Here is an 11,774-nt window from a genome sequence, read left to right as displayed (position 1 = left end):
AATTAAGATGGGGCCACTCAGAAGAAAAGTAAACAGGAGGTAGAAGAAGGAAAGCCGTGCCTGCTGCAGAGTAGTTTCCTCTACTTGCTCATGCAGTGGTAATATGAGACCATAGCTGATAACTCAGGGACATTATATTTTGAGTCATGCTCTCCCCCAACTTTGGGAATTTTCCTCCCTGCCTGCCCTCAGCAGCAAACTTCTCCTACCCTTCTCGGACTAATACAGACACAAGTGGTAAACAGAAAATTCTGCCCCATACAGAATCTAAGGGAATTTCCATTCAACAAACATGTATTAAGTATCTACTATGCCCAAGGTACTATAAGGGGTGGTTAAGTTTAAAGTTGCATAAACCAGGGTCTTTAATTTTTAGGAGCTATAATCCAGGTAAACACATAAAATGCGATAGTGAAGGTGGCAGAGAAGAAAAATAAAAACCAAAATAAAGACCATAAGAAATGGATGTACTACAGTGGGGGGCCTAGAGGAGTGAGAAGCTATTTCTTGCTTTGAGATAGTGGGAGGCTTCATGGAGGAGTTAGAATTTCATTTGGATTCCAAATAGGGACAAAGATTGAGGAGGAGAATGTTTATGTAAAATCGAGGTAAGAAAATGTGTAGGACATTTGTGCAGTGAGTGATAGGAAGACAATGACTTTGGAAGGACATTTCAGGTAAGAATAAGAAACCTGCTGGGGTCTATCTACACTAAGCAGGCTGGACTTTGTTCTATAGGCTAAAGGCAATCATTGATGTACTTTAGACAGGCATGATGACATGGTGTAATCTACTTTGGTAGCTGTGTAATGGTGGGCTAGAGAGACTGGCGGCTGGGAGATCCATTAGGAAAGGGGAGGAGGCATAAGAGCCAGTTCTTAGTGAGAGGTTCAGTAGAGCACCGAGTATCTTCATGATGTGCCTCAGAATCCTGGGTTTACAAGCCATGACCTTGGGGAAAATTTCTTACTTTCTCTGTGCTTCTGTTTCCTCCTCTATTAATCAAGAATCAAAATAGTTATTTCATCAGGTTCTAAAGATTCAATGAATTGATACATATAATGCCCTTAGATCTGTGTCTAGGAAACCATAAGCACTCAATAATGTTATGTACCTTTAGTAAGGCAGTAGTAGGAAGAGACAATAATGAGTGGATTTGAAAGTTATTATACTATATAATTATGTCATTGTTTATATTGGAGTTATTTTTAGCAACTTGCCTACTGAATGTAATTCTATTATTTAGTAAGCAAAGCAGGAAATCAAGTAGTTACCATAGCATTTATTACATTTTGTTTATTTCTTGTGATTGATTTCTTCTAGAATATGACTCAGCCTTTGAGATAATATATGAGGTTGCCCCTGATATACATCAGTTTTGAGAAGAAGCTTGGAAGACGCTTAAATACAGAGAATAAGCTGAGGGTGGATGGGGGGGTCTGGGGGAGAGGGGAAAATGGGTGATGGGCATTGAGGAGGGCACTTGTTGGGATGAGCACTGGGTATGGAAGCCAATTTGGCAATAGTTTTTATTTAAAAGAAAGAAAAGGAGCTTGGAAAAGTAATAGGGCCATTTGAGCTCTGTGGTCAGAGTTAGTCGTGATTGATGTTTTATCATCTATGTTCATCTATCTATGTAGGTATGTATGTATTTCTACTTTCTTACATTACATCTAACCCATGAGAGCTTAAAAATTGTAAGATCTTTTGGAGATAGAACCATGTAATCTTCATAATCTCTTTGACGGAGAGTGTATTAAGTAAGGTTTAGCTAATTCTTCTAAGTGGAAGAAGATTGCTACTCCATGCTTTCTGTGGGGGAAAAAAAAAAAAGGAAGAGAAAACAATTGAAGGTAAAAGGAGATGGGGACTGTCCTGGCCTGCTTTTCTTTCCTTCTTCTGCGCTTCCTTCACTGCATAAATTTGTTGCCACAAATGAGGGAGCTCCTCTCCCGGGGATGTCACCCAGGAGATGTGAGGGGAGCCGGAGAGGGCCTTCCCTGCCTGCCTTGCCTGCTGCTTTGGGATCTTGGGAAAAATACATAAGGCAAAATGAGGCTGACAAGAGTGGTCAAAGAAGCAGCTCTCTTTGTCCAGGACCAGGGAAGGAGGAAAAGGAGGGGAGATAAGCAATTTTCCTTAACTGTTTCCTGTGCATTCTGAAGTGGACTTATCTATGGTCTAGACCACACTGAAAATATGAAGGTCATGATAACAGAGACATCTGAAGTCAACATCTAACTGTAAAATGTTTATCTTGATCTACTTTGGGCTTTAATGATAATCCAAGACCTAGGAAAAGAACCATGGGGAAGAGTCAGTGGGATGGCAAATGACCAAAGCTTCTCTAAGAGAAGAACAGGAGTGTGGGATGTTCTTGAGGTTCAAGTCTCCGAGCCCCTTCTCTGGACACACTTTGGACTTCCCATTTCAGGAACCCCTTCTCAGCAACAGATACCTGGCTGTATCCTTTCCCACCTCTGACAGAGGATGAGGCTGAAGGAGCAGGGACTTGTCATAATGCTTACCCTGAATATAAGGTGAGTCAATGGCAGAGGCAAGCACTTAGGGGATTTTAGACATGCCTCTGATGCTTTCCTCTCAACTCTGCTGAGGGGGAGTTATCCAGCATCAGAAAGAGATTAATTCACATGCAGCCTTTAAAAATAAATATGGAGGAACATTTACTGGCAAGGAAATTTGTTCATGAAATGCTGTTAAGTGCAAAAGCATGTAACAAACATTGTGTACAGTATGATCTCTACTTGTGAGCCAAACCAAATCAACCATACACATCACACATGCACACTGGGAAGTTCAACCAAGTTTAACCTTGGCCTCCTCTGCTGGGGAGAAAATAGGGGGTTTGCTACATGCTACAAAATTGCATTTGTGTGTTTATTTTTTCTATCAACGAAAAACACTTTTAGTTTTCACAGTAACAAAGACACTAACCCAAAATTCCACAGCAGCTGTTTAGAGCCTCCCCAGATATCTCTTAGAAGCTGGTATACATAAATCTGAAGAGATCTGGGAAATAATGCAGTCATCATCTTCCTTTATCTTTTTTTCTTTTTCTTTTCTTCTTTCTTTCTTTCTTTCTTTCTTTCTTTCTTTCTTTCTTTCTTTCTTTCTTTCTTTTCTTTCTTTCACAGAAAGCATGGAGTAACAATCTTCTTCCCCTAAGTATGATCCTGGAGTGTTAGTGACTGAACAACCCAGAAAAGAAGAAGAGACTGCCTCCCCCCTTTCCCGACACTTCCATGTGCCAATTAGCTTCCTGCACAAACCACCCCTCCCCCAGCTTCCTGCCAATATCCCTTTAGAAGGAAGGGAAAACTGGGCTGAACTCCTAACTCTTGGAGAAATATCCCATTCCCTATCCAGGTGCCTATTATTTCAGTGGAAGTATTGGGTGGGGGTGTGGAGGGTATGTGCTCCAAGAATCTGTCGGATGTGTCTTGTTCTAACCTAACCACTTTCAATCAGTAATGTCACAGGGTTAGTCAGCTTCCAGGTTTTGTCTTCCTTGGCTTTCTCTGACCAATGGCCCATGTGCTTGCTGTGATAATGTTTTCTTTGCAAAGCTGACTTTTAAACCAACAACAAAAGCAACAGTTACACTTACACAAGAGAAGGTGAGGAAATTTCAGGCAGGTTCCCATGTTTGCTCATCAACTGACATTATTTGGGCCCTTTCTGAAGAAGGAAAGAAACAGCAGGCCACGGTATAATTTAAACAACAGTGACAAGGAGCCGGTCAAAGCCAGAAAATCCTAAGTGGAGTGGAACGAAGTGTGGGAAACTCTTTCTAAAATTTCACTGATTAACCATTGATAAAATAACAGAAGTCTATTTTTCGCCTCTCAGGGCCCCCTTTATTCACAATCTGAATGTGAAAAGTAAGAAATCCAACTTACCTAAGCTTTACACTGTGCTAATTGTGTGTGAGCTGCTGTCATTTGAGAGTGTGGCCTCAAATATCTTTTCTGAAGGACTTGGTGCAGAGCAAGTGCCCTGTCACCTTCTCTCTCCTTTGAGGAGGTTGTGAGGAGCACAACAGTGCATTCTTTCATTCTCACCATTTGTTTTGGGGAGGTATTGGGCATTTGTTTTTTGGGCTCATCTTCCTCAACTCTTGCACCAGCAGGGCTCCTTCCCTCCCCATTATCTTCAGGAGGCACATTTCCATGTCAAAGACCTCTCTGGAGAGAAAGCTACTTTTTCTTCCACCCCCTGCCTCCGTGTTTGTGCCTGACTCACCTTAACTCCATCCTTCCCAGCCCTGTTCCACATTAGCGATAGCAAGGAGCAAAACCTTATTTAGAAATCAAAGCCACAGAAAGAAATCTGCTTCCTTCTGTCAAGGATAAGAGCAGTTTAATTGCCCTTGAAAATATCAACTCTTAAGAAAGATCACTATCTCCTGCAGTAAACATAGAAAAAAAAAGTTATTCTTCAATGAAATGATTGGTTTTCCTTAGGAAAAATGGAAATGTTAACACTATTGTACACAACTAGGTAAATCCATGATGGGCTAGTGGAGAAGAATTTATAAGGAAAGAGTGAGTATAAGTTAACTCGTCTTGCATTTATGGACTGTCTCTTGATGCATTCATTCAGGAGAACTAACAGGTAATTTAGCTGGACACAGAGAAGGTTGTCCATGTTCCTACTTTTTTAGGGTTGGGCAACCTTGAATTCCATTACTGCTTTTGTCCTTCTGGCAGATCTTGGGAATCCAAATCTATTTATTTCCTGTCTTTTGTCCAGATAGAAGGCACTCATGGTAGGGCTTCACCTGGGAGTAGTTCTCTAGGGTTTGATCAGTGCTGTTTGGACCCAAGTAAGATATTCTCATGAGGCCACCGAAAGCCCATGAGACTCCTGGCCTGACCACTCACCCATGAGGGACTCAAGCTCATTAGCTCTTACCTGACACCAGCATAGGCACATTATTGGGCTTTGGAGAACACTGTAAGATGGTCTTAGAGCCAGAGGAAAAGAAGATCTTCAGGTTCCTGTTTATTTCTCATGCCCCAGAGCTTGCCCTCTCCCCTTCTACACTAGATCTGAATCATATTGAAATACTGAGAGTTCTTGAACAGGTCTGCTTTCTTCTTTCTCCAGATATTTCACAAAATATCCCTTTTCTTTGTAAGGCTCTTCCCCCTCTTTGTTCCTGGCTGACTTCCAGTTGGCTAACGCTTATGTCCAATTAACTCCTGAGTCTTTGAAAAGTGCTCCTCTGTTAGTGTTACTCCTATATAATGTCACAACTGGCAGGAGAAAGGAAACAATCATGGGGAAGAAATACAAGTTCCAGAAAACCCTCCAATTTCTTGCCTCTTCTCTTTTTTAACGCAGGACTTGGAAACCCTAATGACCTTTTTTTTTATTCTTAAAAAGTTGATCCATGTCTCTTTGAAACCAAAACAAGAATCTAGGTCTAAATGGAATGAGTCTGTACTAGCAGGACTTTTAAGAGCTCCATATATAAGCCAGTTAAAGAACCATAGGAAGTGATTCTCACTGTCAACCTACAGCATTTATTTCCAAAAGATATCTAGGAGATATACAGAAGTATACAAAACCTTGTTTTTAAAATAGTTTACAGTCTAGCCGTGGGATATGGCACTTATATTAATTTTCTATGCCTGTGTAACAAATTACCTACTAACTGGAAGCTTAAAACAACACCCATTTATCAGCCCACAGTTCTGTAATTCAGCAGTCCTGTGGCTCAACTGTGTTCTCCATGTTAGGGTCTCATACACAAGGTGCTGCCTGAGCTCAGTTCTTATTTGGAGGCTTGGAGTCCTCTTCCAGGCTCACTCAGTTGTGAGCTTGGAGGCAGTTGTAGGACTGAGTCCCTATTTTCCTGCTGACTGCTAGGGACTGTTCTCAGCAAGTAGAGGCCACTCTCAGCTTCTTGCCATATTCTCTCCTCCATTTTCAAAGCCAGTGTCAGAGAATGTCCCACTGGTTCAAATCCCTCTCACATTTCAAATGTCTTTCACCTGGTCTCACTGAGGAGTTCAGATCAGGTCAACCGTGACATAGAATATGACCTAAACATGGGAAGGGAACCCCACCGTATTCACGGGTCCTACCCACACTCAAGGGGAGGGGATTTTATAAGAGTGTGGATCATTGTGAATCATTATGGCATTTTGCCTACTTCAGTGCTCAATGGATAAGACAGAGTAAGGTAAATTCCCCTTGAAAGATATAAAATATTACATGCATGCAAAGTTAGGGAGAGAAACTTCTTGTATGTGCTTAGCATATGATAGATGCTCTTTCTGTGTTTGTTAATATGTGGGAAATACATGTATATCCCAAGAGCGCAATCATCTATTGAACTGTATTAATCGGAATGAACTTCATCAGTCAAATAAAAAAACACTTTTGACCCACAATTTGGGTAGTTTGTCAAGGTCCTGGGTTTCTGGGTACGGGAATGTGAACCCAGAAGGTAGCATCAGGGGAGGGCTGGGCAGGGAAAGAGGCTTCATATATCTGGGCATTTTTAAAAAAATATAGTTTATTGTCAAGCTGGTTTCCATATAACACCCAGTGCTCGTCCCAACAAGTGCCCTTCTCCATGCCCATCACCCATTTTCCCTCCCCCCACCCCACCCCATCAATCCTCAGTTTGTTCTCAGTATTTAAGAGTCTCTTGTGGTTTTTTCCGTCACTCCCTGTAACTATTTTTCCCCCTTCCTTTCCCCTATGGTTCTCTGTTAAGTTTCTCCTGATCCACATATGAGTGAAAACATATGGTATCTGTATTTCTCTGTCTGACTTAATATCTGGGCAGTTTGAGCCATTCTTGGGGGAAGGACCCAGAAGACTTGAGATACAGGAGTACAGCTAAGTCAGGAGCCACAGCAGGTAGCTTTGGAACAACAGCAAAACAGAATCAGGCACAAGCTGCCCAGTGTTTTTCTTATTCAGTGAGGTGCTCCACTTACTCAATATGCATTACTAAATTTCCATTCAACATATCACTCCCTTTGAAAGAGTTGATGAGCTTCTCTAATGTGCTAATAAAGTAGAAGCTAAGAAGATAGACCTACCCAAAATGGAGTTCAACAGCCAGTCATCTTCGCAATATTTTCCAGGGTCTTATTAATAAGAGATTGAACTGTGATTATTGAAAGTGCTTTTCTGGAACCACTCAATAAAAACAACAGACGTGCTTCCTTCTTACCTAACTCCATTTGAAGCAATTTCAGAATCTTATGGACAGATCTGTTTAGAGCTGTTCCCATTCCTGTTTCACAAATGGAAATAAGCTGAGGTATTCTGAAGGAAATGGACTTGCCTAAGGTCTTAGTAAATCACTTGAAGCAAAGGAAAGTAAATGCAATATCCCCAAATAGTTTGAAAATTTCTCAAGTGTAGATAACAAAGCTCTGTTGACACTCTATATTCTCTAGATTGATGTCTATATATTTAAGTTGGATATTAATTTTATACATTTCATTAACAATTCTGTCATGGCTGTCAAAATTCTCTGATATTGAAATCTTTGCATCTATGCCTTCTGCAGAAAATCTGGATATTTTATAAAGCAACTTAGCTGTTGAAGATTCAGATAAGGACTGACTGAGGATGTATGTTTGCAGATTTTTAGGTTTAAACATTTTTATTTTATTTAATTGCTAAATATACAAGTGAGTTATGTGACTGAGGTGACCTGTCTGATTATTTCAATGTTATACAAGAAGTATTAGGAACTTCCTCTGCAGTTCTTGGGAAACAATATTCAAACCTTTGTTACTTCTTATAGAAAGTCCAGTCCTAAGCACTCCTGAGTCGGTTTAGAAACCCTCTGCCACGGCTTACCACACTCTTAGCTGTTAAAGGAGAAGTCAGAGAGGCACATAAGTAGAAAAGGATGGTTTATATAACGGAAGGAAATGTAAGTGTAGTCCTAGTAAAATTTCAGTTCACTACAGCTGAAGCTCTAATACAGAGTAAACAAAGTTACAGCTTGTTATGTAAGAGTAAAGGGTGAGTGTAGAGAATGACTTGGAAATATCTATGGCCTGTATCTGTTTTTGCAATCTTTTTCCCATTCCGATGGTGATGCCTCTAATTTCCATTGGAATATCATTTCTGTAGATATTTGGAGATGTTTGGGTTAAGGGGAATATATTTAGGGAACAAAACCGGAATGTATTTAGGGAATAACATCTTAGTAACGGACCATAAGTGACATGGATGTTGGATATTTGTGAAGTAAGGTCCTAAACCATTAGTTTGTATGTTTTTATAACAAATTGCTAATAAATTAGAATATTTGAGGTATTTTCCTACATTAAGTAGGAGTACACAGAACATTTTAAAATGGTGAGTTTTAAATTAGGAAACAACAGCAAAGTATCTAGAGGGATAGAATATGCCAAAGGAAACCCACAAACCACAGGCGAAGACATTGTTACCATGTGGACTGACCACGACAAAATGCTCACTCCCTGTCCCCTCACCCCCGCTGCTTTCAGCTCAGTACCAAATACCATTGACATAAAAAAAGCAAGGCCCTAAAAATGTAGCTGCATTTTCCTCCTCGTGTTTGTTTTCTTTCTTGTCTACTACAATCCTATGTGAAAAACGAGAGCAAAATGTGACCCCGGTTACCGGAAATCAGGAGCCAGAAATGAAGAAAGACTGCCTGTTTTAGAATGGCACCCAAACCTGGTGGCTGTTGTTATCTTTCTGGTGTCGTCACGAGGAGATAACGGTCATGCCAGGATTCACTTCTAACCAAGCAAGTCTCTCTTTGCTCAGAAAATTAAATGCATATATGAGAGCACTGATGGTCAATATCGCCACTTCATAGTAGAGGCTCTGGAACTGTGCTGGCTTTCTGTCGGGTTTTGAAGGATCTTGGTTGAGGAAGGAGGGGTGGAGCAGCAGGAAAGCAGCCAAGCCCTGTGTAGTTCTCTTTTCTCATCTTCATCATCTGCCGCGCCTATAATGGCTGGGTACAGGAAAGGAGAAAATCGGTCAGTGTCCACAGTTGTAAGTTCCATGGATGATATCCTGGAACCAAAAAAACACCTAAAATTTAGGCTGTCTCTTCTTAAAGTACTATAGACTATCTGCAATGCAGTTTTTGCCTGTAGAATTCTTGTGAAACTCACATTAATGAGAGATGTTTTGCCCAAGAGAGAGATGTGTGCTTTGTATCAGATGTGTCCTTTGTGTGGAAATCTCTTCTCCCACATTGACATGTCGCTACTGCCTTCTTGTTATATAGGTCTTAGTTTATACGTCATTACCTTGTGAGGACTTTTCTGGCCGTCTTATCCAGTCTCCCTGTAAGGCATGTTTTATTTTTATCAGAACACTAGCCACTACCTGCTATTTTCTTTTATTTCTATTTTATGCACGGTCTGTCTCCCTGCCTCTTCTTGAATTGAAGGTCCGTGGAAGCAACCACTTTGTCAGTCTGGTTCATTACTGTTTCCCTGTTTCTAGAACATGGCAAGCTGATGGTAAGTTCTCACTAAATGCTTATGGAATGAAAGAATGAGTAAATGTATGTGCTATACCATATTGATACATTCTGCTAGTATTGAATTCTTGATTTCCCAGGGAAAGTTATTTGGTTTTAGTATTCTGCCTCTCATACTCTTTCTGTTCACCAGTAATGTGAAAATGCATACTGTTGTCCATGTGGAGGGGTTTGCATAAAACTTTTTCTGTGAGCTTAGTAAGGCTTTCTCTAAGAGAGAAATAAGATTATCAGAGAAATTTACTTTTAAAATAAATAAATGATAAAAGCTAACGATTGAAGTTATTTTTAAAAAGACAGAATATGGGACACCTGCGTGGCTCAGTTGGTTAAGCATCTGACTACAACTAAGGTCACGATCTCACAGTTCTTGAGTTCCAGTCCTGTGTCAGACTCTGTGCTGACAGCTGTGAGCCTGGAGCCTGCTTTGGATTCTGTGACTTTGCCCCTCCCCCACTTGCACTCTGTCTCCTTGCTTCTCAAAAAAATCCTGGTTTGTGAGTTTGAGCCCCCCCCCCNNGACTCCACTCTGGCACTATGGAGCCTGCTTGGAATTCTCTCTAACTCTCTCTCTCTCTTCCTCTCTCTCTGTTCTTTCCCCACTTATACCCATGCTCTCTCAAAGTAAAGAAATAAAATTAAAAAAGTAAATAAAAGGTTTTGGATGCTAACTTGCCAGTGACTGTTGACACATCCGAGTGCCATGCATCCAGGGAGAGAGATCTTGAGTTAATGAGCCCCTGTTCCCTTTGTTCTGTGAGATGGTTGCATCTGGCCATCTCAGCCTGATACCATGAAGTATTTGCTTCTTTAACTCTCTTTGTTTTGCTTCCAAATCCCCCAGGCAAACTTGGCAGTGTGACTTGGTTTTCCAAGAGATGTGCCCACCACAGAAGATGTATTAGCGGCATGGACTTGAAGACTTTCAGTCCCTGTGATGGTCTTTGCTCATTCCACACAATTAATAAATTGCCTTCAGGTTTATATATCTACCCTGTGAACTTGGGGTAAATGTGAATTGCCCCTGCAGGAGATGTGCTGACAATTCATACATCTCAGCCGGCCGGATTCCAGGTAATGCTCTGGTCCCCAGTAAATTCTCCAGGATGATGGATGAAGACCTTGTGGCACAAGCACTGAGCCAGAAATAGTATTTGGGTTTTTGAATTAATGTCCATCTCCTATCAATGAAATTAGTTACTTAACTAATTAGTTACTTCACGGAGTGCAGTTTTCTCAATCTTTCTGTCCCATAGGGATGGATGGATGTTGAAGTCCAAGTCATTATCCTTCCCTCTCAACGGAAGACAGAAGTAAGGAATTTGGGGAACTAGTATTGAAAGTTCAGGTCTGGAGCTCATCAGTCCTTTTGAAGCCTCTCCTGGAACAGGTCTTAATGCTGGGATGAAAGGAGAAAGGGTGGAGAGCAGAGCCCTGCCTGCCTGTCTCCATATTCACAGCTCCTCCTCAGGGCCTGTGCCAGAGGCTGAGGTCACGGGGCCCAGGTGGGACATGAAGAACCTCTGGATGCAGCCTCTGTGTACCTGTGTTTGACTGCATAGAAATATGACTAGACTTGGCAAAAGAGCCAGCTTAGTGAGGTGTTACCTTGGCGTCTCCAATCTCTTTCTAAGTCCTTTTCACCAGAGATGATGTCCTTTCTGATGTCAGTACCTCTCATCTTGCCATTAATATATTGATCAAATCTCTTTCATATCATTGCCTTACTTCTCTCAAACTCCCTTTTATTTAAAAAGCACTTCTTTAATTTTATGTTGGGACCAGGAAGCCAACAATAAGGAAAGGGATGCCATTTCTTTGTGTCAAAATTCATGCTGTAGTTTGGCATAAGTTAAAGCAAGATGGCAGATCTGAGTGTCTTTTGTGAAAGCAGTAGAGTGAAGCAGTTCTGAATTTTGACTTGAATTTAGGAAAAGCCAGTTTCAAAGCCTTGTTTTGCCCGTTCCTACCCATTTGGCTTAATATATGCTTCTTAGCCTCAGTCTTCCCATCTGCTAAATGGCAGTAGTGTGGTTGTAAGGATTAAAACAGATAATGAATTTGTGCTTAGTATGGTCTCTGGCTCATAGTAAGTCCTGAACACACACTACTATTATTGTTCTATCATCTCAGCACTCACTTTTAGATCCCTTTCAGTTCTTCTCAGAAGAACCCTGTTAACCTTGGCCAGTGAGGACAGCTCCTGGGCTCAGAGGAACTTGCCAAAGATCACATCTATGTGTCC

General features: G+C 41.1%; 1 long non-coding RNA gene across 1 annotated transcript; it reads left to right on the top strand.

Annotated features, from left to right (window-relative positions):
* The first annotated feature begins 8,779 nt into the window (after positions 1-8,779).
* Positions 8,780-10,478, top strand: LOC144241417 (uncharacterized). Its single transcript, XR_013338070.1, has 3 exons — positions 8,780-9,017; positions 9,437-9,509; positions 10,374-10,478. It is a non-coding gene; the product is annotated as an uncharacterized LOC144241417 (long non-coding RNA).
* Positions 10,479-11,774: the final 1,296 nt, after the last annotated feature.

This window comes from Crocuta crocuta, unplaced genomic scaffold (assembly GCF_008692635.1).
Source record: "Crocuta crocuta isolate KB4526 unplaced genomic scaffold, BGI_CrCroc_1.0 scaffold25, whole genome shotgun sequence".
Classification (NCBI taxonomy): Eukaryota; Metazoa; Chordata; class Mammalia; order Carnivora; family Hyaenidae; genus Crocuta; species Crocuta crocuta.
The sequence above is the reverse complement of the archived record's forward strand: the minus strand, read 5'-3'. Positions and strand labels throughout refer to the sequence as shown.